The sequence below is a fragment of the Oxyura jamaicensis genome, chromosome 5 (genome assembly GCF_011077185.1).
Source record: "Oxyura jamaicensis isolate SHBP4307 breed ruddy duck chromosome 5, BPBGC_Ojam_1.0, whole genome shotgun sequence".
Classification (NCBI taxonomy): domain Eukaryota; kingdom Metazoa; phylum Chordata; class Aves; order Anseriformes; family Anatidae; genus Oxyura; species Oxyura jamaicensis.
The window spans coordinates 23680034-23706547 of record NC_048897.1 but is presented as its reverse complement, the minus strand read 5'-3'; the positions used below and the strand labels follow the sequence as shown (position 1 = coordinate 23706547).

The following is a 26514-nucleotide window of genomic DNA, read 5'->3' as shown; positions in this document are numbered from 1 at the left end:
TGATAGGTACAGCTGAATGATAAGATTTCTGGCACATGAGCCATTTTTATGGTCTGAAACTGATGTACCAAAATCTACAGGGAAGAAAAAGCTGGTTGGTAGCTGTGAAGCACAAGGAGATGTTGGCAAGAGAAGAGGTGAGAAGATACTTAGCCTCTGTGGTTAGAAGAAATAGAAACGTATTTATCGCCTGTAGCACACTAGAAGATTGAGTACAAGTGTGGAAAAATTACTGTCTGTGATAAAATCAAAGACTTCTGCCACTTGAAACTGATTAATTTGATGGCAGTTATTTGCTTCAGAGAGTCTAACAAGGTGCATAACCAGATAGGTTTTACCATCATATGTTCCTTATGAAGGCATATGATGTACTGAATAAGGTAAATACATACTCAGTGACATGGAAAGTCTATTATGTGAAAAAAGGCATGCAGAAGAGTCTGGGACCACTATATATTGCCTATGGCTTTCTTCTCAATTCCACAGAAGGAGCTAGCATCACATTACATTCTACATCTTTTTTTATGTTACTGCATTTAGCATATTGTTGTTTCAGTTTAAGGTTGTTTAGAACTATTCTTGTTTGCAAAACAAGCTCTTGTTTTGTTAAGTGAAAACAGAACTTTTATTCTGAATCCAAACTTTTTTTTTTTTTTTCAAAATAGAAAATTCTCCTTAATTATAGGTGGGTAAAATCAATAGAATGACTGCCTCAAGAACTACTCCATGTCTCACAATCTATAAACTTAAGTGAAATCATTATCCAGATGTCCTTGTGTTTATAATTTAACTCAAAATAAAACCTCTTAAAGAAAAACAGCATGCATTATAATTTGTTGCTTTCCTATCTTAATACTAATGACTATTCTCCAGTCATTTGAAACAAATATGCCCAACAGGATCCTCATTTTCTTAATTCCAAGGTGTGTTTGGGATGATCTTCCCAGGTCCTGTGCTCTTCAGCTGAACAGAGCAGGAGGACCAATGCAACATGATTTCCTTCTTCATACACGTCTACCTTTAGAATCCAGTTTGTCACTGTGAGGCACTCTAAGGAAAATGTGCTGAGAATTCAAATGAGTAGAGCAGGACATGAGAACAGCACCTGTACATGGCATGCTTCTCTCTAAAGTGGGAAGCTCTTGGTGTAACATGGTTTATTCTCTGGGGCAATTAAAAACACAGAAAGATATAACAACTGCATGACATTGAGAGAATGACAGTGTGAGAACAGCAAAAACTGGACAGACATATAACAGAGTAATCCTGGTATTCCTCCACAAATCCTTATAATACTGGGTTGGATTTTGATCTTTTTATCTCCTATTGCATGCCTTTAACTCTGTCTTTGATTGGAAGTTTTGGTAGAAATGCCTTGTGGTAAAAGTCACAGTCATTTTCTTTCTTCACACGTGAGCTTCACCCTGGGGTGTAGAAAATGGCTAATTAAATTTTGGAATAGACCTGATGGCTACTTCAAGGGGATTCCCAGAACAGATTGACTTTTGTAAATTCATCCAGTTGAAATCCTTTCACAGGCACAGCTACAAGTAACACAAAGGAGTATCACCCAGAGAAGCCTCCAGTCCTAATCTGAAGTTGAGAGGCTAGTTAAAATAGTGGTTCACTGACTTACAGTATCAAAAACAAACTGAATGAAAAATGCTGCCACTGCAGTACATACAGTAACCATAAAAGACAATCACGGTTTGTCATTTAAAGTATGCTCAAATGTATGCTCAAAAAAGTATGCTGCAAAACCATAGCCTCAACCTCCAGTACTAATAGCCTCAACCTCTGGTACTAATAAAAACCATGAAACTCTATTGAGTTATGAGGGTACTTAAAAAACATTAAGTGGAAACCTTCCCAAGGCATAAAGATTAACACAAGTTATTCTATTGGCTATCACCCTTTAGGATGCTTGGCTTTCTTCATGCATTTGAAAATCTGTCAGTCTGAACAAGGGTACACTTTGAATACAACACATAGGGAATAACCTAATAGATTCAAAAGATCTCGGCTAAATGTGCAACAAAATCTCCACAAGGATTGGCTCATGAAATGCTCTTCTCTACATCTTTGAATTGCAAGTTGGCACTTTAAATTCAAATTTTAAAAATCCTGTAAATCTATATGCTTATAAGTATATACTTAGTGAGTCAAATAAATACTTACCACAGATGTACATTTGATGTTAATTTTGTTTACTAGATCCTCAGGAAAGACTATTTCAAAACAGATATTTTTCAATGAAAATCCAAAGCTTTTCCATTTCTTCAAAATAGCTTTCTGACTGCAAATCCAAAATACCTCAGATAAAGTATATGTGAATGTGTGTACCTATCCTGTAGCTCACAAATAACTGGCAGACATCAGTTTGTAGTCCCAGAAGTTATAGGCTACTTTACCTAATAAATACCAATCAGCATCACCTAATTTATTCTACGAACATGTCCTACTGCTATAAAGGTTGCAAACTATACAAGCCTTGCTTTTCAGGAAACCAAGTAGTGTGTTAAATTGTGTGCGCTGGCACCAACATCTTCCTTCAGTTTTATGATCTAATTTACAGCATTCTCTTCTGAGACAAATTATTTTTGAATGTTAAGAAGCTAGAGTGGCATTTTCTCTTCTAAGAGGAAAAAATCTTTGCCAAATAAATGTCAAGGATATATGGTTAAGTATGAAGATATTTCTTGGGAGAATCCTTCTACAGGACATTTCTCTAGATAGCTAATGTTCAAAGCACACATCAGAAAACTTCACTAATTCAGACATTTCTTTACCATAATGTGGCAAAGTTGAGGTGGATATTTATACCTGATCTAAATATTCCATTTATAGATGTCCATGTGGGGAATAAAATAGGATTATCATATTCCCATCACGCCAACCCAGTAGGATGAACCAATGTGCCTTTTTTTGTTTGTTTGTTTAAAGGCGATGTAAAGCTAGAGGTTTTTCCTTAACCTTATATCTGCTTCTTTTTTTCTCATGTGGAGAAGGATGTATTACAATTTTATTACAATTGTTTTAATGACCATGCTTTAATGTTGTTAAAAAGGTCCGCTTTTAAGATTTCTTTTTAAACTATTTTGGTGAGAGGATTGGTGTAATCTTGTAAACCAACCAAGGGTATTCAAGGGAAGATATTACCAAAATCATAAACATTTTTATTAATATGGAAAATGCTCATATCTGGCACTCTAAAATCCTAATGAACATCTGCTTATGCTAGAAATTTCATTAGAGGGTTTCTTCTTCTATCCTAGTGTGACTGCAACACTGATCTTCACTTGATAAATACAGTTTGGTCATTTATATCAAACACTTATATATATATACACTCAGTAGAGAAAGTTCGCTGTAACCTTTAACTGACCACCAGTGCTAAAACAGGAAAGTTAATCCTGAAGTCTCCATCCTGCAATTTGCAGTAGAAGTCAGGATGGCTGAGCTGGTTACCAGCTGTCTCTTTTCAATGAGACAGCCATTTGGGACACAATTTTCTATAGTTCTATACAGCTACCAATTATTCACTGCCACAATGGGCCATTAAAGAACCATCAGTCAGTGATTCATGTCTGGTAGTTATTTTAAGAAGTCTAAAAGGAAACCTACAGAAAAAAATAAAAATAAAAAAAATCTTCATAGTTCCTTAAATCTGCTCATAAGAATAATCTCCAATCAAAGAATTAATTAATCCTTTTGTAAGATTCCCAAAAGTGTATCTGCAACGAGACCTACAGGTTAGAGCCAGGAGGAATGTGAAGGTAATGAGGCAGGGTGTCAACAAAAATGGGATCTGAGGTCTGGTAGAGGATCAGAGAATTGGGCCAAGCCACTGAGTGTGGCAGAGTACAAAACATGGTCAGGAGATAACCAGGGTTTAGAAAACTGGCCAAGCTGTGATATACTGAGCTGAAGAGCCAAAATAACAGTACCACCAGAGACTGAGTGAAAGCCAGAAAGCTGAACAGTCTAAGACAGGGCCAGGGGGAAACAGGGTTGAGCAATGTCAGACCACATGGTCACCACCAGTGAGCTGTGCTCTGCCAGGTGTGAGGAGACAGAGGGCAAAAGCCAAAAACTAAAAGGGAGAAGAGCTTTAGCCGTGATCTGCAGCCAAGACTGAGGAGCACAAGATGCAAACAAGGCTATGAATGAGACATGCCGAGAGAAGAGACAAGCCTGATGCACAACAGGAAGAAAAGGAAGAAAAGGAAGCAACCGATAGGATTGTCTCGTCCCCAGTAAGTGGGGCAACCTGTCAGCCAGCCTCAGGAGGCCTGGCCTTCTGGCCCTCCTGGCTCCCCAAAAAGCTGATGACAGGCACCACCTCTAGAGCTAGATGATGTCACCAAGGCTGAAAAAAATTGGAAACAGGTAGGATTTGGGATTTCTCTAGGCAAATAACAGTTAGGTGGTGATCCATCACAAACCAAGATTACAAAATAGAAATCTTCCCTACTATGCTTCCAAAGAAAATAATAATAATAATAATAATAATAATAATAAAAGTAAGCTTTGGTAAATGTTGCACTAATTTTCTTAGAAACCAAATAAGGATGAAGCAAAAAACTGGGACTTGACTAAAGCCAATACTATGATATGGCCAAAACAATTTTTTTTGACTTTATGAGTGAGATATTTTAGTGTTTTGGTTGTTTTCTTTTTTGTTGTTTTTTTTTTCTTTTGTGTGTGTGTGTTGTTTTTTTTAAGATGTTAAAAATTTTGTAAATGATCACTAAATGTTTCATGTTTTAGTGGAAAAAAAATGTAGTGGTGTGTGTGCCCCCATTTGTGCATGTGTATGTACATGTAAATAGACAAAGAATTTCCTCCCCCTATCCCCACCAGTTCTAATCCAAATCATTGTATAATTGTGTCTGATAACAGGCTGCCAGTTTTTCTGTCTACATAAAGCCATCAAAGAACATTAGGAGCTCTAATATTTTACATAAGCATTCTCCAAGTTATTTTTGTCTCAAATACTGCCATCTCAGAGAAATTCAGCTGTTCATATGTCCGGCTTGTTAGCTTCAGCACAGAGCTGTACTGACAGAAATATTGGCAATGTTTCTAAAAAGTAGCTCAAAGCCCATGCAGACCAAGGGAAAGACTAGGAAACACTGGCATCCTAAGATCTGAAAAGATCCTAGGATTTTATAGATCCTAAGATCTATAAAATTTGTACTGTGCTCCCTTTGACACTGATTGAAAAGCAAATTACCTCTCCATATAGCTACCTATTATTTATTTTTAATCAATGGCAAATAGCATTTCAAAGAATGCTCCTCAATAGGCACGAACTAGTTATAGGCATTTTTCATCTCATATTTAATTCACAGAGAATTACAGCAGTAGGTGATAATCATCTTGATTGACTTAGAAGTTAAAAAAAAAAAAAAAAAAAAAGGAAAGAAACCTAAATCCCACAATTTGAATAAGTATATTTAATCAACCCTTCTACCAGACCCAATCCAATTATTTACAAGTCTTTTTTTGGAATCAGTAAATAGCTTTTAAAAGTACTCTTCTAGAGTGACAGGATGTCAGTCTCTTTAAGAACAACATGCTTTTATTGCATTTGGATCAGATCAAGATAAAAATAGAGATAAGTATTATAATGAGAGCTCTAGTACTTTCCAAACTGACTGTTTTGAATGACTTTGCTAATAAAAGATTTTAGATATTGGCAGTGAAGTCAGATCCCAATTTGGTGTAGAATCTCTATTCAGGACTTTGAGTATTACATAACATGCCCAAACTAAGGGGGGAAAAGATCACATTTTGTCAAAAAAAAAAAAAAAAAAAAATCCTAAGCTTATCTTGTGTGGTATCTATGTATGTGGTGGAACATTTCTGCTTCATTTCTTCACAAGCCTGTGCAGTGACTCTACAAACTGATACGCTGATTCACAGGGATCTAAAATAGATTATCCTTTTTTTGCAGCTGAAATTCAGGTAAAAATTTTCTAGAGTTCTCAGCCATATAAAAACTCTTAAGAAGCTGTGTTTATATGTCTGTGTTTTATGAAATGACATATATGGTGTATATTTTTATTTTTTTATATATATAAAATATCAAAAGCCATTATTATTATTATTATTATTATTTTAATATTGAGAACAAAAGGCAGCAGCTAATTTGGGGTTTCTTTGTTTTTTGAAAAAGACTTGCCTGAACTTTCAAGTAAATTTATGTAGTAAAATGGATTTGGGAATATAAAATCTTTGTGTAGCTCAGAAGGGATTCAGAGATCCTTATAATTTTATTTTCATTTTTATTTTTTTTTACTGGAGAAACTATTTAGAATGCTCAGCTGAGAGGCTGGTGCAGTTATCTGACAAGTTACTTTTCCTTCTGATAGCATTAATTGCTCAAGGACTGTGATAGATGGGGTAATGTGTGATCATTAAAATTTAACTGCAAGAGAATAGCAGTATTACATCTGCCAAGGAGTACTGGCTAGCTGAATGATAAGAAAAGGTAGCATTGACATTCCTTGTAATAAAACTAGAAGAGATGAAGTCAAATTATGAATTCTTCATAGTAAATATATTATTTTCCCCAGTGTATTCAAGCTAGCAATGAAACAACCGGTATTTCCAATATTAGATTTTATCTTTGACCATATGGTGCAGCTCACAGAAGTAATTTTGGCAGAACCTGATGCTTCTTTTATGTGCTTGCTAAGTCCTTTCTTGGTACAAGCAGATGCCAACATTAAAAACATATCACTGGGTACTATTAGAGTAGGTACATTATCTAGACATTAAAAAATGAGCCAGTCTGTATTTTCTTCAATGAATAAAGATGCATTGCATGTTGCTTTACATTCATAGGTCTAAGTAACTGTCCTTTAAATGTGATAGTCATAAAAGACCTGAGCCTATATTTCTACCCAAAAGCTTCTTGTTTGATCTGAGCAGAAGAGCCCTCTGCTGATTATTGTTTTGGAAAGGATTGTGATTTGTCGGTGGATGAGCAACAGCTCAGGTGGAAAAGCATGAAAATACATTCAAGTTGAGAGAGAGAAAGACATTTCATCACTGCCTGAGCCATACTGCTGTGTAACTGGCAGAAAAACGAACAAGTCATTGCACAGGTTGATGCTGAAAGAAGTTTGATATGTGGATCAGAGAAGACATTTCTGGAAGTTTGTTTCAAGATAGTGGGGCTTTCAATACCCCGCAACCAGCAACTACCAGTTTCTCTTAAAAAGCATATGGGATCTTGGATTTGGCTAGGTTGGATGTGTTAGCAGTGCTTTATTTGAGTTTTTATTTTAGTTTGCAGCACTGGCTCCTTGTTACAGGTAGATTAACTTGGAATATCTGATGCAGCTACTGCTGCCACCCCCCCAGCCCCACCTCCACCAGCCTTCTGGCATCCCTCTAGCAGACACAAAATATGAGTCACAGTCTGGATCCAGAGCTACTAAATTCAGTAGGAGCCATTCCTTTCTCTCTAGAGAAACAGAACTGGTGCTTGAAGCCTCTGTGCTACCTCCTGAGGAAGGCCATGGAAAGATGCCTCCCTGCTTGCCTGGATCTGGTTCTTACTGAGCACAGTCCATCAAACCTCAGCATGGGTGGCTGAAGGAACAAAGAGCTTAGGTAATGATTGTGTGGAAGAGGAGTGCTAGGGACAGCCTCGCTTACAAGCAGCCTTACAAACCCTAATGTCACAAGCATTTCTTCTGTGCCCAGCTCCATGTTAGCTGTGCATCTGCTGGCTTGCTGCTGGGAAGCAGCATGGGGGAGCAGCTGATGAGCAAGCAAGCAGAGCAGCCACCGCTGAGCTTGCTGCCCACAGAGCTGGAAAGCAGTGAGGAGGGGTTGGCTGCTAATTCCTCGCTATTACCAGGTGCTGAACCAGGGAATGAGCTCATCATCCAGAGAACGGCAAACATGTAAAGACAGAGAAGAAGTTTACTCAGCCCTAATGGGAGAGAGAAAGAGCAGACTCCTCTTAATTAGGAAAAGACGCCAGATTGACATCCTACTAGCAAAGTTATTTTGCTCTCAAATTTTGCCTGAACTGCTCTGAGTATAAAGAATTGTTCTCAAGATGTGTTTATTTTTATATTTATTGAATACCACAATTTTACTTCAAATATAGAGGTTAAATTAAAACAAATAATAATAAAAATATAAAATAATAATAATAATAAAAAAGAATTAATTCTGTCAGGGCCCTTTGGCATATTAACAAAAAAAACACAGTGACTGTAACTAGTAACTTTGCCCCAGCAGTTAAGGTGCAAGTTAGTCACAGATACCTGCATCACTAATGATTTGTTCAGCAGCAGCAGCAGCATCCAGTTTTCAGCTAACATTGTCTTAATGTGATGTGGAATATATAAATACATGGGAGGCAAATATCATTTTTATATTTAGTTTCTGCCATTTTGCAGTCCCTTGTTAAAACACCTGGAAAATCACCCTTTCCTTTGGTAGATGCTATTAAAGGGTTACACTAAATTCATTGTCACAGTTTTTGTATTTCTGGTGGGTAGATTTAGGATAGAAAGCAAAAATTGTCAGGAGTTTTAACATCCACCAGTGATGTAAGATCTAAATGAAAGATGTAATTTTCCATCAAACATCAACTCTAATGTTGAAAATATTTCCCTTTTATTATGAGCTAAGTAATCTAATCTGTGTGTAATCCAAAAAAATTTATAGCTCTTTCTGTTCATGCAGTTCATAAATACCATGTTTATATAAGCAGATTTTGTAGGTATTTATGTAAATTGGCATCAAAAGCATAAAAAATAGACACTGAAAATCTAAAACGCTATATGACAAATATGTCTTGACTGCCTTTAAAAATAGTTATATTGTGAAAAAAAAAAAAAAAAAAAACAAAACAAAACAAGAAAATCAGTCTGAATCAATCTGAATCAAAAGGATTAGCCACATGAACTATCACAAAGTAAAAAGTTACCTTATGTTAATCAACCTGTGATAGCTAGCTGTATGCCCTTAGCAAATGCAAAATACTCCAAATTAGCTAGGTTCTTCATAACTGAAGGCCAAGCTAACTCACGTTACCTGACATTTTCTGTAGGCCAAATAAGGCATTCATGCTGAGTCTGAGCTAAGAGCAAAGGTTCCTTGGAGGAGTCAGGTAATTATCCAGTCTAATTTCAATTTCTAAAATTAGATTCTCTGAATACTCCTTTCTGAAGTGCATAGACGACAATATATATTGGCAGGTGTTTTGGTGTTTTGTTGTTGTTTTTATCCTATTTGATCCTGATCTTTAATGCTGCATTCTTTACTCAGGATGCTGGGGAAAAAAAAAAAAAAAGAGAGAGAGAGAGAGAGAGAAAATAATTTTCTTCTTCCAGCTTGCCTTGTTTCATGACTATCCTGTATGCTGACACTGTTTTATTGCTCCACTGCATCATCAAAAAAAGACTGCTTGACCTTCCCAGTTTCTCTTCTGGTTGGCTTGCTCCTCCTGAAAACTAAGATGCTGCTTCTTTGACAAAAGTCCTGCTATGTTACATAGCTGCTGTGTTCAGAGAGGAACCATGACCTGCGTGATGTCTAAGGCCAAGTGATGTTCACACTTTAGGCATCTACACCTTTGTGCGGTGACAGGGTGAATTGAGAAGGTGCGGTCTGAATTTGCCAGCAACATCCTGTCAGTGTCAGAATTGCATTCAGAACAAAGCACCCTTCTTTCTCTTTTCAAAGTAACTCAAGTGCCCATTTTATTGTATAATTGTTAAACGATTAGAGCACTTCACCAAGGAGTGGGAGACTTCAGCTCAATTCCTTCTTCAGCTTGACAAGATTCAAAAGTACATCTACAGCCTCCCAGGAAATCATTCATCCTATCTCCATAAAACAGGCTGAGCTGAAGCACTCTCCATTCTGCCTGCTAAAGTGAGGCCACTAAATATGAAGTAGTGTCAGATTTTTAGCACTGAAGGAAAATAAGAAAGTAGAAACTTAACTCAGCCTGGTGACAGTTGCATTCTGCTGGAAAAAAAAAATAAAAATAAAAATCAGCTGTGGGGCCTGCTCCCAGTCCCACATCACTTTATGCACTGCATTTAATGATGACCTAATGTATAGGATACCTCAGGGAGAACTGGGAAAAACAAAAGTGGTCTGAGTTGGCAATTTTATTTGGCAATTGGGATGGGCTAAAAGCAGTGAAAAAATGGTCTAGCGTAAGTAATTTAACAGGCTGTGACTGCTTAAAATTTGTTAACTTGATCAACTGCCATCTTATGAGTGTGTTGAATATGTTATCAATTACTGTAACAAAATTAGAAGTAGAATTTTAAATTTGATTCTTCTGTAGGTATTACCACTTGTTGCAGTAGGAAACAAATTGCCAAATAGGCCAACTGTGTGAGTTATGATGCTCAGTGTGGTTAATTACTGCAAACACTGTTTTTCCAATTTACTATTCAGGTTCTGAATTGCTCATATGGCACCATGCTTAGGCTGTTCAGGAGCTCTTACTCATCTATGCAGGAAGGAGAGTGTGTTATTCATTCCTCACTGTCCACTCTTACCCATTTCTTTTGTTTGTTTGTTTGTTTTAAACATATCTGATGACATCGGAGAAAACAGAAAAAGAGGCTATGGGATTTAAGTAACTACCTGGGTTCCACAATCAATTCACAAGCAAGCCAAACAAGACTTGGGTGAGTACAGGCTGAAGATTGCTCATCCATTCATCAGACAAGGACTTAGTTCCAAAAATTTCAGAAGAAAATTGATCAGTTCACAAACTATTTGTAGATGAGAAAAATGGAGCTGCTTTCATCAGATACAATCATTCACAATTAATAATGTGATGTTATTTTTAGTACTCTGAGAACAGAAGTTTCCTTTAAATGCCAAAAACCTACTATGAGTTTTGATTACTACTGACATAATCATCCTCTCTCTATAAAAGCTTTCCTGTGGGGATTTTGTGTCTTGTGCCATCACTAATTATTAACAATGAAGGGAGAGGAAAAATAATAAAATTCACACTCTTCCCACAGTAAAAGCAAATAAACATTAAAATGTGGAGACTGTTATGAAACAAATTTTACTCCCAGAAAGTTATATCCTCAAATCCTGACATGGAGAACTGACATGGAGGTTGTTGAGTCTATTTTTGTTACTGACAGAGCAACAAAAGACATGGAATATATAATAATCAAAAGCAAAATGTAATGCACAGCTCCCAGATAACCACAGGAAATACCTCTAGTACATCTAGTGAGGTAAGAGCCACAAAATCTGAAGGGAACAAATGGCATAACCTTTCTATGACAACAATGCAAATCTGACAAGTCTTTTCCCTGTGTACAGCATTGTTTACTTTTACACACGGTATACAGCCCAACTGGTTTCAGACCTTTGCCTGTGCCTCTAGAACAAAGAAATGTATTTAAGCAACAGTTCTATGTTATATGTACAGGAGGAACTCACATGCACTGGCTTTTTTGCCCAGGAGTTGATCTATTTTACTTCACCTGCACAACAGTTCCAGCACTTCTGACATGAAAGACCACTGCCTGACATGCATATATAACCACAAAAGTTTAACGTCAAAAGTGCAGGTTGGATACTATTTAGGCAGGTCAATCAGGCTGAGTCAGTAGCATCTGTAAAATGGTAAGATATTTACAAGGAGACTTACTTGTAAGTGATAGCAGGAAATCAATCAAAACCTGGTATTAGTGATGTTCTAGCACTCAAATATTACAATAATGAGCACTTTACAAAGTAGGTTTGTTACATTCTAAAGCTACTACTGAAGTGAGCCACCCAACAGGTATTTTCCAATTACGAGAAAAAAAATGTTCACTGATTTTTTTGAAAGTTCATGGCAGAGTTTATCAAAGAAACCATCTGGTTCCAGCACCAAAAATAATTCTTTTGATAATAGCATCCTTTCATAATTAGTCATGACTGAAAACTAACTTTCCATCTTCTCACGCAGCACACAGCTCAAGCTATTAACAATTTGTTTCACTGTGAATTGAGTGTATTAAAAATGTCTGTAGTTCCAGACATTACCATTATAAGACCTATTTTAATAAGCCATATTATTATACACTGGATTTCTGCATTTCAAAGGTTTCCAAGCAAGATTTTGTTCTTGAAGGGACAAAAAAAAATAATATAATATGTAATCACCAGTGATAGGACCCACGGGAACAGTGTTAAGCCAAGGCAGGGGAGGTTTAGGCTGGACATCAGGAAGAGGTTCTTCACCGAGAGGGTGGTCACACACGGGAACAGGCTCCCCAGTGAAGTAGTCACTGCACCGAGCCTGTCTGAATTTAAGAAGCAATAGGACTGTGCACTTAGTCACATGGTCTAAAGTTTTGGGTAGACCTGTGTGGTGCCAGGAGTTGGACTTGATGATCCTTATGGGTCCCTTCCAACTCAGGATATTCTATGATTCTGTGATTCTATGATATCACTATTTTCAGAAAGTAAGAAAATGAGATATCATTTATGATTTTTAGTCTTACTTTAATAGTTTGCATTTCAATAGTTAAGCAAGATATACTACTGAAAAAAAAAAAGTCCTCTGTGGAATTACCAGTCTTCGATTATGTGAATTCATATGTCTTCCAACAGGAAAACTATTGTCCATATGTCTAAGTAATACATACTTATAGTGCTCTGAGAACTTTAATATGCATGTATGTTACCAATGACAGAAGCTCTTTGCAAATGCACTGAATTTATTAGGATAGTCTGGGCAACATAAGCCCTTTTCACAAACAAGGACTGGAACTTGCTACCTTTGACCTAGCAACACAAAAAAAAATGATAATTCAGATGTGATATACTCTTTGCCATTTTCCATGAAGGCAACGCCACCACACACATATGTTCATTGAAATACACACCTAGATGCCACTTGAGAGTGAAATAATAATAAGAAAAAGCATTAGAGTAATAAGCACCAGATGAATTGAACTAAAGAAAGAATAAAAATTCTTGTGTATAACAGGAAAGTGCAATACATGAATGATATTTTCAGAAATGAACTATTTGTTATGATTTACAGAATGTCTGCACAGAAATTGCTTTTATGATGTTGTCAGAACTGTTTGAAGTTTGTAAGGGTCTTTATTGCATGACATCCTGGTTTCTACATTTCCAGTTGATGACACCCACAGTAGCATACTAGAGGTTAATAAAGCATTGGAAGAGAAAATAATGTGAAAAAGTGCAAAGTGAGTAATAAAATTTTACCAGATGCCTCATATTCCTAGCTAGCAGTCAGAGGAGCAGGACAAACAGAAAGGTCTGCTTAGATCACAGCAAGAAGAATGCAGAAAAAGATGGCTGAAAAAATAAAATAATAATAATAATAAAAAAAAAAAAGTAAAGAAGAGGAAACCTAAATGAGTGTTTTCAATATTGAATGACATTTTTCATTTTTTTGGTGAAGGGGCATTGTGGTGGTTTAACCTGGCAGCTCACTCCCCTCTCCCTGAGTGGGATGGGGGAGAGAATCAGAAAAATAAAAAAAAAAGTAAAACTTGTGTGTTATATGTTATATACGTTATATGTTACTACACACTGCTGACCCTGTTTTCTGACATGTGGAGAGTGTGCAGTATCCACTGACTTACTAGGCCACTAATAGCCCACTGATGGGTAAATATACATGGTAAATGTACATATCATATATATCAGAATATAATTTGCCTAATAACCACAGAGGAGTGACAGATGCACCAGGTGGTCATGCAGCCATTCAGCAGGATGGAGAAATAAGTCAACAAGAATCTCATCAAGTTCAGTAATCAAAACCCTAAGTCCTGCACCTCGGCAGGCTGGGACTGACAGCCTGATCCACCTACGGGTCCTGGTGGACAACAAGCTGAAGGTGAGCAGCATGACCCTGTGCCAAAAATGACCAGCAGTGTCCTGGGCTACAAAAGGAAGTGCTTTGCCAGCAGCAGTTTCAAGGGATGTGATCTTTCTCTTTTATCCTGCACTGGAGAGATCACACCTGGAGTGCCAGGTCCAAGAGAGACATGGAAAAGTTGAAGTCCAGCAAAAGGACACTAGGATGATTAAGGGACTGGAACATGTGTCGTATGAGGTGACACTGACGGAGCATGGACTGTTCAGCCAGGAGAAGAGAAGTCACAGAGGGGATTTTATCAATGTGTATAAATACCTAACAGGGGGAGTGAAGATGACAGACCCAGTCTGTTCAGTGGTGCCCAGTGACAGACAAGAGGCAATGGGCACAAACCGAAATGTAGGAAATTCCACTGAAAAGTATGAAAAAAAAATTACTCTGAGGGTTCCAGGTGGAACAGATTACCCAGAGATATTGTGGAGTTGCTCTTCTGGGAGACAGTGAAAATCTTACTGGGCACATCCCTGAGCAAGCTGCTCCAGGTGATACTGCAATGGAGTTGGCCTAGACAACCTCCAGAGGTCCCTTCTAATCTCAGCAATTCAGTGATTCTACGAATCTGTGATAATGAAGTATCTGCCTTGACATTTTATTTCTGAACTGCTTCTGAAAGGTTCCAGCTTACTGCCATTCTGAAGTAAAGACCTATGGCTAGGTTTATTAGTACTTACCATTTTCTTGTAGTCGTGGTCATTCTGACTCATACAGCAGCCTGGACTCTCCTGAACAGCCCAGCAATTTGCAGCAGTGACGGTGAACAAACCATAGAGGAGAACTGCTTTGCAGGAAACGTTTGTGTTGCCATTGCAGGCAAGCTAGCAAAAGGAATAGCGATGACCTGTAGTAGAAAGGGGACTGGATCAATGCTTCAAATCTGTAGCATAATGAGTTCTTCCTGCGTACGGCAAATGTCACCTTACTGCTCAGTTCCAGTACATGAGGAATAAAGCGTAATGGGGGAAGGGGTGGAGCAGAACACTCCTTCTCCAAGCTGAGGCTGCATTATCTCTTCAGAAATAAGAAGGGAAGATGCAATAAAGTTAAGGTTGTAGCACGTAGAAACAAGAGTGCAACAATAATAGCAAGCTGAAAAACACTCTTAGGAGCACTGTTAACTTAAAGACATAATTTTCACAGGCCTAATTTCCAGAAAGGCACTCTGGGAATTACTTATATAAAAAGACAACCTTAGGAGTTGGCAGGGGATGAGGGTATTGTAAAGTGTTTGTCCAATTATTTTGCTCTCTACCATGGATGGCCATTTCTAACAGAGCTCGATGAGGCACATCCCAGGCTGGCTTTATTGCTGCTTGACAGGGAATCAAGTTTGCTGATGCCAAGCAAACTTGCTGATGTTATGCCTCCCTCCATAGAGCTTCATGATGTTGATTATCAACCCAAGTGCTACAACACAGTAAGCAAATAAGAACTGATGTTTTTCACCTATCCAAATGATGTTTTCAAGCTTTTTCTTTGAATTTATGCAGGTTAAAAGGGCTTTTAGAAAGAATTTGAGTTTTACATATAGCAACATCCCTATGATGTAGACTTCCCTTTCTCTTGCCCCCCAAATATTTATGTGAATCATGATTTTAAATAAAATACTGATAACACAAAGAAACTTTTGCTCTTGCAGTGGTTTCACCCCAATGGTACCTAAACACCACTACACCCACTCTCTCACTCCCCTTCCTCAAAGGAAGAAAAGAAAATATGATGAAAAAGAGCTCTAGGGCTGAGATAAGGACTGGGAGATCACTGAAAAATTACTGTCATGGGCAAAACATATTCAGCTTAGGGAGATTAATGAAATTTATTACCTATTATGAACAGGCTAGAGTAGTGAAAAACTAAAAGAAAACTTAAAACACCTTCTCCCCATCCACTTTCTTCTACTTCCTCTCCCTGAGTGGCACAGAAGATTGGAGAATGGGGCTGTGGTCAGTCCCTAACGCTTCGTCTCCGCTGCTCCCTCATGGTCCCTCTCTGCCCCTGCTCCACTCCACGTGGAACCCCTCCCACAGGATGCCGTCCTTCCCAAACTGATCCTGTGGGGGCTGCCCACAGGCAGCAGCTCTTCAAGAACTGCTCCCACAAGGCTCCATACCATGGGGTCCATCCACCAGGTCCAGCACGGGTCCCCCATGGACAGCAGCTCTGGCCCAGGGCCTGCTCCTGCGGGGGCTCTCCATGTGTCACAGCCTCCTCCAGGCCACATCCACCTGCTCCAGTGTGGGCTTGCAGAAAATGACCCTGGATGACAGCATGGGCTTGCAAGTAGGGCTTGCAAGTACAGTTAGTGGGAACACTGCAGTCTTTATTACAGGAGGTATTTATCTTCTTCTTCAGTATCATTTCTTCCCTCTCTAAACACAGCTAGCACTTGACATGAAAAAACATGACATGTACTTCCTTCTCATCTAGAAGCACTTCTTACAATACTATAATGTTTTATTTTTTGTGCTGTTCAAGTTCAACAGGATTCACAGCCTGAAATAGCACACCTGATCTTCCTTCATTTACGTGCAGTACCACAAAGCTTCTGTGAGCACAAACACAGAATGAAAAGGTGGCTTCTGCCCCAAGAACCCTGCAGTCTGAACAGAAGGAAAGCAGGCATATTCAAGTAGACCAAGGGTACAAGGAAAGAATGAAATAACATCGGTGATAATGATGTTCTGAAGTGCAGCACACAGGCAGCTCACCTGTTTAAATTGTTGCACAAAGCCTGTAATAGGAAGCTTATGGATAACATATATCTGCTCTACAAGGATCTCTAGCACTAAGGAGAGCCTCCCAGGAAGTGACTGTATGAAAAGATTGGAAATTACAATCAGAAGAGGAATGGCAGGCAGAGTTGGATAAAAGTTGGCATATTCATTTGCCCTTAGCTACTTAGCACCTGGTTTACTAACCTCAGCTTTCTCAGCATATCCAGGGGGGACTGAAAATAGACCCAGTTTGGAACAGAAAAAATAAAGTCATCACTTTCCAAATTCATTTCATACTTCAGGGGTTATGAATTCTCCTCCCTTTTGTTTTCCTCAGTTCAAACTTTACAAGTTTGGGGCTGGAGGAAATGAGAGAAGAATGGTATCTAGTGTTTTTCCTGGAGATAAAGCTTATACCTAAAATGTGAGAGATGTGAAAACACTGAACTTTAGAGGCTGATTAATGATCCCAAGCACAGAGCAGGTTAGGTGTTTTGGACTGGACCACTGAGTTTCCTATTATATCATCTTTAAGGCAGATTGTCTGGAGTTGTGCCAAAGCACAACACCCTTCCCTTATTTTCCCAAGCAAGCCATTGCTTTTGATTTGAGAGAAGGCTGAGCTGAAAGTAGTTTTGTTAAAATAGTACAGCTGAGGCTGGATTCCACAATACACTTCTGAGGAGTCTGCAACAAGAGGTGCACAAAAAGCCTCCCCCTGTCCATGCTGAGCAAAACAGAATCTCCTGGAGCATGGAGCTGCTCGCAGCTCCAGCCATTCTCACAACTCCTGCGCAAAGCACATTCCCATAAAGGCTTCATTGAATAGGTGGTACCTCCATTTCTTAAAAAATAATTCAGTGGGAACTTCACATGTGGATTTTTGATAATCAGCCCAAGGGAACCACAGTGCAAACTCCAAGCCAGAAACCTGCTCTGAAGTGTAACTCCTTTCAAGCAGTAGATTGATACTCTATCTACCGCAATCTTAAACAGTATATAAAATGAAATGTGTTTTCCACTGAACATAATTGAAAGACCCAAGAATCCCTGCAATGTCTTTTCAGGCTCAATGAGCCTTCCCTATGCACTTTAACATTTCTTTCCCTTGAAGAACCAAGTTATAAGACAATGATTTAATGCACTGTACATAATTGCATTCAATATCCCTCTAGGACTGTAGGATATTTTTGTCTTGCTCTGCTTCCTCTATGTTTTCACCACAACACAACATTCAGAGCCCCTATCTACATACTTCCATCAGTCCATTGTTCACTAAGTAAGCCAGGAACATGTAGAGCTTTGATCAGTTCTCAAACAACAACAGGAAAATTTCTTACTAAAATTTTCCCACAGGATTGCCATAACTGCGTAGACAAACCAGCCAGTGTGCAAACAAGTGAGTAAATAATCACTTTTGCTTTAACAGTCCAAAAAATTGGCCCTGCTTACATTTTTTATTAACTCCATAGTTGGCAAAGACGTGGTATTACAGAAGTAGACAGGTGGACAATTCAAACATAACTGTCAGTATGTCTATACTGCAGTAGAATCTGTTTCTTGTCTTAGAAAAAGAATCAGGTTCCTAATATTTATTTCATAAGCCTGTTACTGAGAGTTTGAAGACAAAGTGAATGCTGCTGCAAAGAACAGATATAAACTACCCACCTTTATGCTAGCTTGTTCAGTGGATAGCAGTAGCTCAGCACAAGCTGGTCTATCCTGTTTCTCAGAGAGATTTTTCAGCCTATATTTTTCTATATGTTTCTATCATGGTTGGATCTAAACAAATACTACAGTTAAACAGTTCAACGCAAGTGGTAGGTATATTTATAATTATTTGTCAGAGAATAAAGAGTAGGGATCAGATTTTTCTAGTTTAAGTAAAATAGGACTGACTGCATTACAGATGTAGAAACAGAGCCACTGGACCCTCCATCTAGATCCCTTCGGGATAGCTTGGGCTGAGGTCTTGGACTTATATCAAAGAATGATATAAGAGCAAAGAATGAAAGATGAATTGATGTGCTTTGCATTCTGAGAAATCAGCATTTAAACTGATGTTCTAAAATAGTTTTCTGCTTTTTATTTCCAGAATGGGACAAAAAACATCCTAACGAAATACGTGCTAACACACTGACAGTACAAAACATCAATAGTAAAATGTGGAGCAAGGTAAATTAAACAAGTCCATTAGTATTACACCACTGGGAGTAAAAACTGATGTTAAATTACAGGGAAAAAAAAAAAAAAAAAAAAGATACTTGTAACAGTGAAAAATAATCACGTCTCTAAGTTGCCATTCTGCTTTTGTTTGCAGTAGTCAGATGGGATTCTCTACCATATAAAGCAGAACAAATCATTTGATAAGGAGCATTTTGACTCTATTCCCATTGCATCTCACGTGAGCACTGCTCTTGCTAAATACACCATTTCTTACTACAAAGTTGTGGATATTGTGATTTGCTTAGGTGATGAACAGTATTCAGGATGAATATATTCATATGAAGCTGTTATTGTAATAGATCATAAGATTACTATTGTCACTAGAAGAATTTATTCTGAGAGCAACACCAACCTATAGATCAAGGGGGAACATGGTATATTTTATTTATGTTAGCCATAAAACTTGACAAAGAAATTGAATATTTTTCATCAGGCAGAAAAGTGAAAGACACATAAAATGAGATGAAAATGCTGCTAATGTTGGTGAGCCTTTGAGTAAAGTTTCTGGTTATTGATGATTATGATAAAAGTAGATAAAAAGAGGCTGATTCTAAAGTGTTTTTACAGGAGCCTGAATCCATGCAAATGGATCTAAAGTTGTAAAGGATGATGAACATAATAACCATTTATTTACAATAATAGCAGTGTGAGATAAATGTGAAAAAGAAAACTATGTTTGAAAAATATGGTAACTCTTTGTGTTTTGACAAATTAACATACATTAAATGTCCTGTTTTGGTCTGCATGGACTGTTTTTTTGAATGTGATAAACTGGGCATATTTCTGATTTTGAGCAAAGTGAATCAACACTCATAAGTTAAACTTCCTTCAATACAGGTGCCATGTTCTCAAGAGAAAATTTTTTTACCTCTCTTTACACTTGATATGAGATTCCAAACAGATTTGGTTAGGTGAAGTCCTAAGTGTCAAAAAAGCTAATTTTAGATTGTGGACATTTTTAGTAAGTGAAATATTGATAATAAAAAAGGCACAAAAAGTTTTAAAAGGGAGTAAATTACTCAAAGAAAATATGAAATTATTTCTCTTGTGCCCATGTGTCTGAGTACAGACATATTCATCACACTGAATTATTCAGAAGATAGGCACCACATCAAACTGTCCCCATCTCTCTGTTCTGCCAACTCCTAATTTTTTTGAATTAAAGGTTATTCTCTGTAGCTAAAGGAATAGCAATAAGAAGTGAATGGAAAAACTGCTACTTAACAGGTATCATTAAATGAAGAATGCTGAACAAAAACAACTGAAGAAAATGAAATATCCCTACAGTCTGCGCTGTAAGAAGTAGAATGTTTCAGCCATGATTTAATGAAGCACAGCCAGAATAAAAAACTCTTAGTTTCCCCTATGTACAACATTGCAGTCATAATTAGCTTTCACTTCTTAATTAGAGGTAAGAAGTATTTATCTGATGAGGAAAGTAATTTGAAGGAAAAATAAAATAAAATAAAATAAAATAAAATAAAATAAAATAAAATAAAATAAAATAAAATAATAATAATAATAAAATAACAGCCTATCTTTAGCTTCCACAGATCTCTACTATTACTTCTGTCACAGTTCACCCTCTTGAAGACCTTTCCAGATTTCTATGCACTGCCATTCAAGTGACAGGCTTGCAAGCCCAACATCCCATGGTAATGCAATGCCATAATTCAGTCAGCCTCAGTGTCTGCACTTTGGTAGCAAAGTGCATTCATCAGTAAGCACAATATTTGGGCCTTTGCAGCCAATCCCCTTTGGGAGCCTGAGCACACAGAAATCAAACTTCAAAACAGAGCAAGGGTTTTATGTCAAAAGTTACACAGTACTCACAGAAATGAAATCAAATCAGCAGAAAGACATATTCTGCATATTCTACATTTGGGGTCCACTTCACTCCAGTTTACTTCAGTAATGTGTGCTTAAAAAACATCACAAAGGCATGGTTAAAGATGCCTTTAACATAACAGTGAAGAGCAAAATTTAACATCTGTGGTTTTCATTTAAATAAATTCATCCAAGATCCATCAATTCTAAAAGCAAAAGCAGGGTTGCAAGAATGGGAAATCTGTATTGAAACCTCCAGTTCCATAGATCTTATTCTGCTGCACAGAGCTTTGCCTGCAGACTTGTGTCACAAAATTGACAGATCCATGCTTTCCCCACGCTACTACTGGGAGCACTTACATTTAATGATTTCCTGGCCACCAGATATGTTATCTTCTATTTGTTTTAGCAAATTTATGATATGCGTAGCATGCAGGTAGAATTGAGAAATACACTGAAACACATTAAAATTTAAAAAAATAATAAAAATAAAATAAATCTTTACCTTAACTGGTAATTTTTTCTCTTTAGCTATAAAAAAGAAAATAGAGAATTGAAATGTGCTACTCCTGAAATATGGAGGATTTACATTTTAGTAGTCTATTAACACTCTGTTCTTAGTTTGTTTTAAGCTTATATCAATGAAAGAAGAATCCCATTTATCCTATATAGACTTACTGCAAAAAATGAAAAGATAGAAGGATGAAATACAAAATAAAGATCTATTATTACTAGGATATCTTGTCCCATATCTGTTCATTTACCTTGACATAGGACAGTCCTTGTAAATATTCTCTCACATTTCTAGTAGTCCAAGAGAAACATATTTTTAAAGATATTTACTTTAAAAGGAATACCAGAAATCTTTCAAATTCTGTAAAGTTGAAGCCCAAGATCCTATATTTTATTAGATTATTGTCTATTTAGGTCACATTTTAAAAACGGTGATTTTTTAATGAAAATTGCCATGGAAGGTTTTTTTGGTTTGTTTATTTGTGTTTTGTAGTATCGGAATTCCATTTTAAATGTTGCTTTTGAGGATATTCTTATTATACTACATTTTATATTTATTTCTCATACAGATCTAAAAGAAATGGTTTCTCTGCTGGATTCTTACAAATATTTTAAAGGCATCTGCTGGTCAATACTACCTGAAAATCCTTTTCTGTAGCTGTGTCTTCCTAACACTTTCCTTCCACCACATGTAGAGACGAGAATGGGTACGTACCATGGGATAAACTCTTTCTCTCCTTGATTAGTTGTTCAAGTCACAGTTTGATACCTAAAGAAATAATTTGAAGGGAGCAGAAATTAAGTCTGGTTTTATGGGGCATTTGATTGCATTATTTAATGTCTGATAAAGTTCTGCTTTAAGTTTTGCCGTGACTGGAGTGTTCATAATGCCACTGTCCTGGGGATTCTTTGGTGTCTAATAACATAACTGATCTCACTCTGTAGGGACCCCACCAGTGGGATGCCAATTTGACTCTTCCTCCCGTTCTCTGCAGCTTGTTTTCCTGCAGCTTGGAGGAATTTAATATAGCTGAGACTGACTACATCTCTGTCAGGACTGCTTGAAAGTGGCTGGCAGGTTCAAACAGTACTGAAACAGATAGAGAATGACAGATTTGCATATAGTGGGACGGGGACAATTCAATCCCATAAACCTAATTTCCCTTGGAAGTCAAGCTAATGTGGAATAAAATTCAAATCCTCATTCACAGCAATACTTAATACCCTGTTATTCTAGCCTCTGCTTACTGTGATTTTGCTTCTCAGGCCTAGTTAATAGAAGCAATATCTCAAAGGATCATTTTATACCCTAATTGCTGAGAAGACAGCAACAATAGGCTTTTATCCAAGAATGGAAATTCTCACCTGTAACATACAATTATGACTTTTTTCATAATGCCTAATTAAAGTCAATTGCTTTCCACTGTCTCCCCACACACACAATAGATTTGTATTCCATTTATGAATTTGAGGACATTGCAGTACAGAAATCATAGGCAGACAAAGATATAATAGATCAGTTCAAATGGTAAACTGTCCACTTTATAAATGACCATTTTCTTGTGACAAGTTGCAGTTATTATTGCATTATATAAAAAAGCAAGTCGAATATGCTCCTTGGGTGTTATTGACTGAGTACCACCATGGTGGTAATAGTAGGAAAATAGTTTAACAGTCTGTTACTTTGACTAAGAGTTGATAGGATTCATGTCCACTAGAAAAACTTTTTAGATAATACAGTTCAAGACAGACCTCATAAAAGACTCAGGCACCTCACTATTAGGGCAGATGCTCACACTTCCACATGACCCCACCCCTGGGCAGGAAGGATGTGTTACAGAAGAATCATTTTGTACTGACCTTGAAGGTCTTTGAGCTCTCCTGCCAGGCTCACAATTCCGCCTAGGGAATTCTGCTGGGCCTGCAGCACTTAGGTTTTCAGTGCTCAGTCCCTCACCGAGAGGCAAAATGCCAGAATGCAGTGTCCAAGCAGCTGAACCAATGCCTCACAAGGACAAGCCAAACAAGCAGCATACTGAGCATGGGGAAGACATACTGCTAGTGAGCAGGGAAAGCAAAGAGCAAGAGAAAAAATATCAGCAACCCAATCCTTTCCAGAGATTACGCTTCTAAATCAGGGCGGTGGGTAAACACCCCCATCTGTTTAGCATCCAAATCCTCCCTAGAGACCAGGCACCTAAAATTGTCTTTGAAAGAACTTAGTACTTCAGTCTTTCTCATGTTTTCCCTTATAAAGTGAAGAATGAATAGAAGAGGAAGAAGAAGTGTAGCTGAACAGTTCATTAGTATTCCTCCTGAAAAAAAATCATCTGAATTGTGGGTTTTTCTCTGTCTGCAGGAGACCTGACACACATTACACATCCTGGCAACACATCCAGACCACAAGTTTGTAAGATGGGGAAGAGGCATATACAAAGCTGAGTACTTGGTTATGTTGGGACTGTTCAGTCTGGAGAGGAGGCGGCTCAGGGGGATGTTATCAATGAGTCTAAATACCTGAAGGGAGGGTACACAGATGTCAGAGCCAGGCTCTTTTCAGTTGTGCCCAGTGCCAGGACAAAAGGTGATGGGCACAAACCAGAACACAAGACGTTCCCTCTGAACATCAGGAAGCACTTCTGTGATCTGCAGGTGATGGAGCACTGACATAGGTTGCACAGAAAGGTTGTGGAGCCTCCTCCTTGGAGATATATTCAAAAGCCACCTGGAGATGGGCCTGGGCACCCTGCTCTGGATTGCTCTGCTTGAGCAGGGAGTTGGACCAGGTGCCCTTCAGTGGTCCCTGCCAATCTTAACCAACCTTAATCTGTGATGTTATTTTACTGATACATTATTCTGTTCCCATATAAACATATTGCTAGACACTGCATTCTTGCAAAGCTTTAAGGTCTTTGGTGGTTAATTTGTGTTCACTGAACATTGGGTAGTCCATATTTAATAGTATACTAATTTTGTAGGAAGGTAATCCTATGAATTCTAATAATCAAGAGTTTCACATCTGAAATAATAAATAATAAAAAAGAAAAGCATTAACTTGTAATCTGGAGTTAAAAATTGTTATTAGAAATTCAGTCATTAAAAATATGTTTCTTTTAAGTTTAGGTGACTGCTCCTTGGTTCACCCACATTCTTTCCTTCTTTCTCCTACATATATACAATTTTATTCCCTGAGGGTTTTTTCCTATTGTGGAGAAATAAAGATTAATATAAGCGTTTGCGTCCATCATTTAGTTTGGCAGAATTCCAAATGTTAGATTTTTATTTCTAGAATCAGAGTAATTCAAGATTTCTCAGATCTATTATTTGAATCTATCTTTAGTTAGAAGTGAGATCTAATAAAAAGATAATTTATCCTCTGCACACGCTCTTTTCAGAATAGCTTTTCCCTGTCAAAATACAGCATTGATTTGCTTTAGTTGTGCTTCTGAAGCCTTCTTTCTGCACAGCTGCATCGTTATAGCACTTCTATTATTTTCAAATACGAGTGTTTCCTGCCTTTTCCTTGCCTGATTTTGAGCTGTTGCTCTGATGCTCATGAAGTTTAATTTGATAACTCTGAATATCCTGAAATACACATTGCATGAGGATTGGGAGATCACTTTTTTCTCTTGAATTTCAAGGAAAGAGGAAAGCTTTTTTAATTCGAAGTATTAGCTAGTCATTATTTTTTTTCTTGATAAACATTGGTACTATAATTGAATAAAATATCATTAGAATCAAAACCAATAATGTATAAATAGGATAAAAACCTGAATCAAAATTAAAAGCATGAAGATTGATGTCTTAGACATAATACATAAAAGCATTTGTGGTTCTGACCTCTCAGAGCTCTTGCTTCTAATTCCTGCCTGTCAGCAGTGCTTTCTCCATGGGTTTTTCTCAGACGGCTGACCTTCTCACCTGTGTTATCCTGGATACACTATATTTGCATCTTTTTTTTTTAGAATGCTTATAAAATATACTAAATAGTATTGTTTGGTTTTATTCATTTATTTTAGAAATTTAATGATATGCAAATTTCTGTTTCCTCTTTGCTTCATTTGCTTTCAGCTGCAGGGCTTCTATTGATGGTGAAGATACTTGCTGCATGGATTTCCATTACAGTGACACAACACAAAAAGCCACTATTTGATTTCTCTTTGTTCCTACCAAACTCCTAGAGATTACCAAGCCACTTTGATGGGGTACCCAAAACACCAACATTTCATAAAGTTCCCCTACCTATCCCCATTACTATGGTAAACCTCTTTTGATAAAATGCTAGAAGAGGGTCCCAGACAATCGTAACATCTCCTTTCAGTGGAAGCTCTGCTATACGTTGTATTTCACTTTTCTTTTACTTGCATCATTTCTTTTAACTCTCGATTTTCTGCCATTTTGTCTTTTTGTTTCCTTTTGGTCTTCTCATCCATTTACATCACTGCTTTTTTCTTTTAAATTACCTACTACTGGTCTTAAATGTTTCCAGATTATTGTCCTTCTTAAATAAATTACCCTGGCCCACTTCACTCTTCACAAATTCTACTATGAGAAGAAAGAGCGTCTCTGAACAACTTTTAACAGCAGTTCTAGACCAGCGAAAAGACATCATCCTCATAAAACCTAAACATATATAACCAAACTCTTGCATGTATTGAGGAAGTATTTTTCAGCTAGCAGTAGTTAATGGGTACTTGATTTCTTTTACAATTCCCTCTATGCCAGTTTTTCAAAAGGTCAGGCAGGATATAAAACATATGTTATGGCCAAATAAGAATAAGTAGTATAATTACATTTAGTAAATTATGTCAATATGAAAGCCACTCTGTAATATGTTCCAGTAAGTTTATATTACATATAAAACCAAAAGATTTTGCAAACTCATCTGTGTTATAATGGGTTTACACCAATGATGGATCACATCACTTGCTATTTGAAAAGCTGTTTATTCCACAAATATATGGCTATGACATGTTGATCCCACTTTTGCAGAATTTCAGTCAAGAGCAGGGGAAATTCTTTATGACTTAACTTCATAGCACCTATCAGTGCACCCACTAACCCAATACAAAAGGCAGTCGGGAAGTAGAAGAAAACAGCAACTTTTGAGACAATTATTTCTAACTAAAGTTAGAAAATCAAGCTATTCAAGATCAGCTTTAAGCATTAAAAAAGGAAGGAGGGAAGGAGGAGAAAGAAAAAGAAAGAGAGAAAGAGAGAGAGAGAAAGAGGGAAAGAGGGAAAGAGGGAAAGAGGGAAAGAGGGAAAGAGGGAAAGAGGGAAAGAGGGAAAGAGGGAAAGAGGGAAAGA

General features: G+C 37.4%; 1 long non-coding RNA gene across 1 annotated transcript in view; it reads left to right on the top strand.

Moving 5' to 3' along the window:
* Positions 1 to 5898: 5898 nt before the first annotated feature.
* Positions 5899 to 26514, top strand: part of LOC118167943 — a 52989-nt gene continuing 32373 nt past the window's right edge. Inside the window, exon 1 of the long non-coding RNA XR_004751300.1 lies at positions 5899 to 5970. This is a non-coding gene — a long non-coding RNA (uncharacterized LOC118167943). The remainder of the gene's footprint in view (positions 5971 to 26514) is intronic.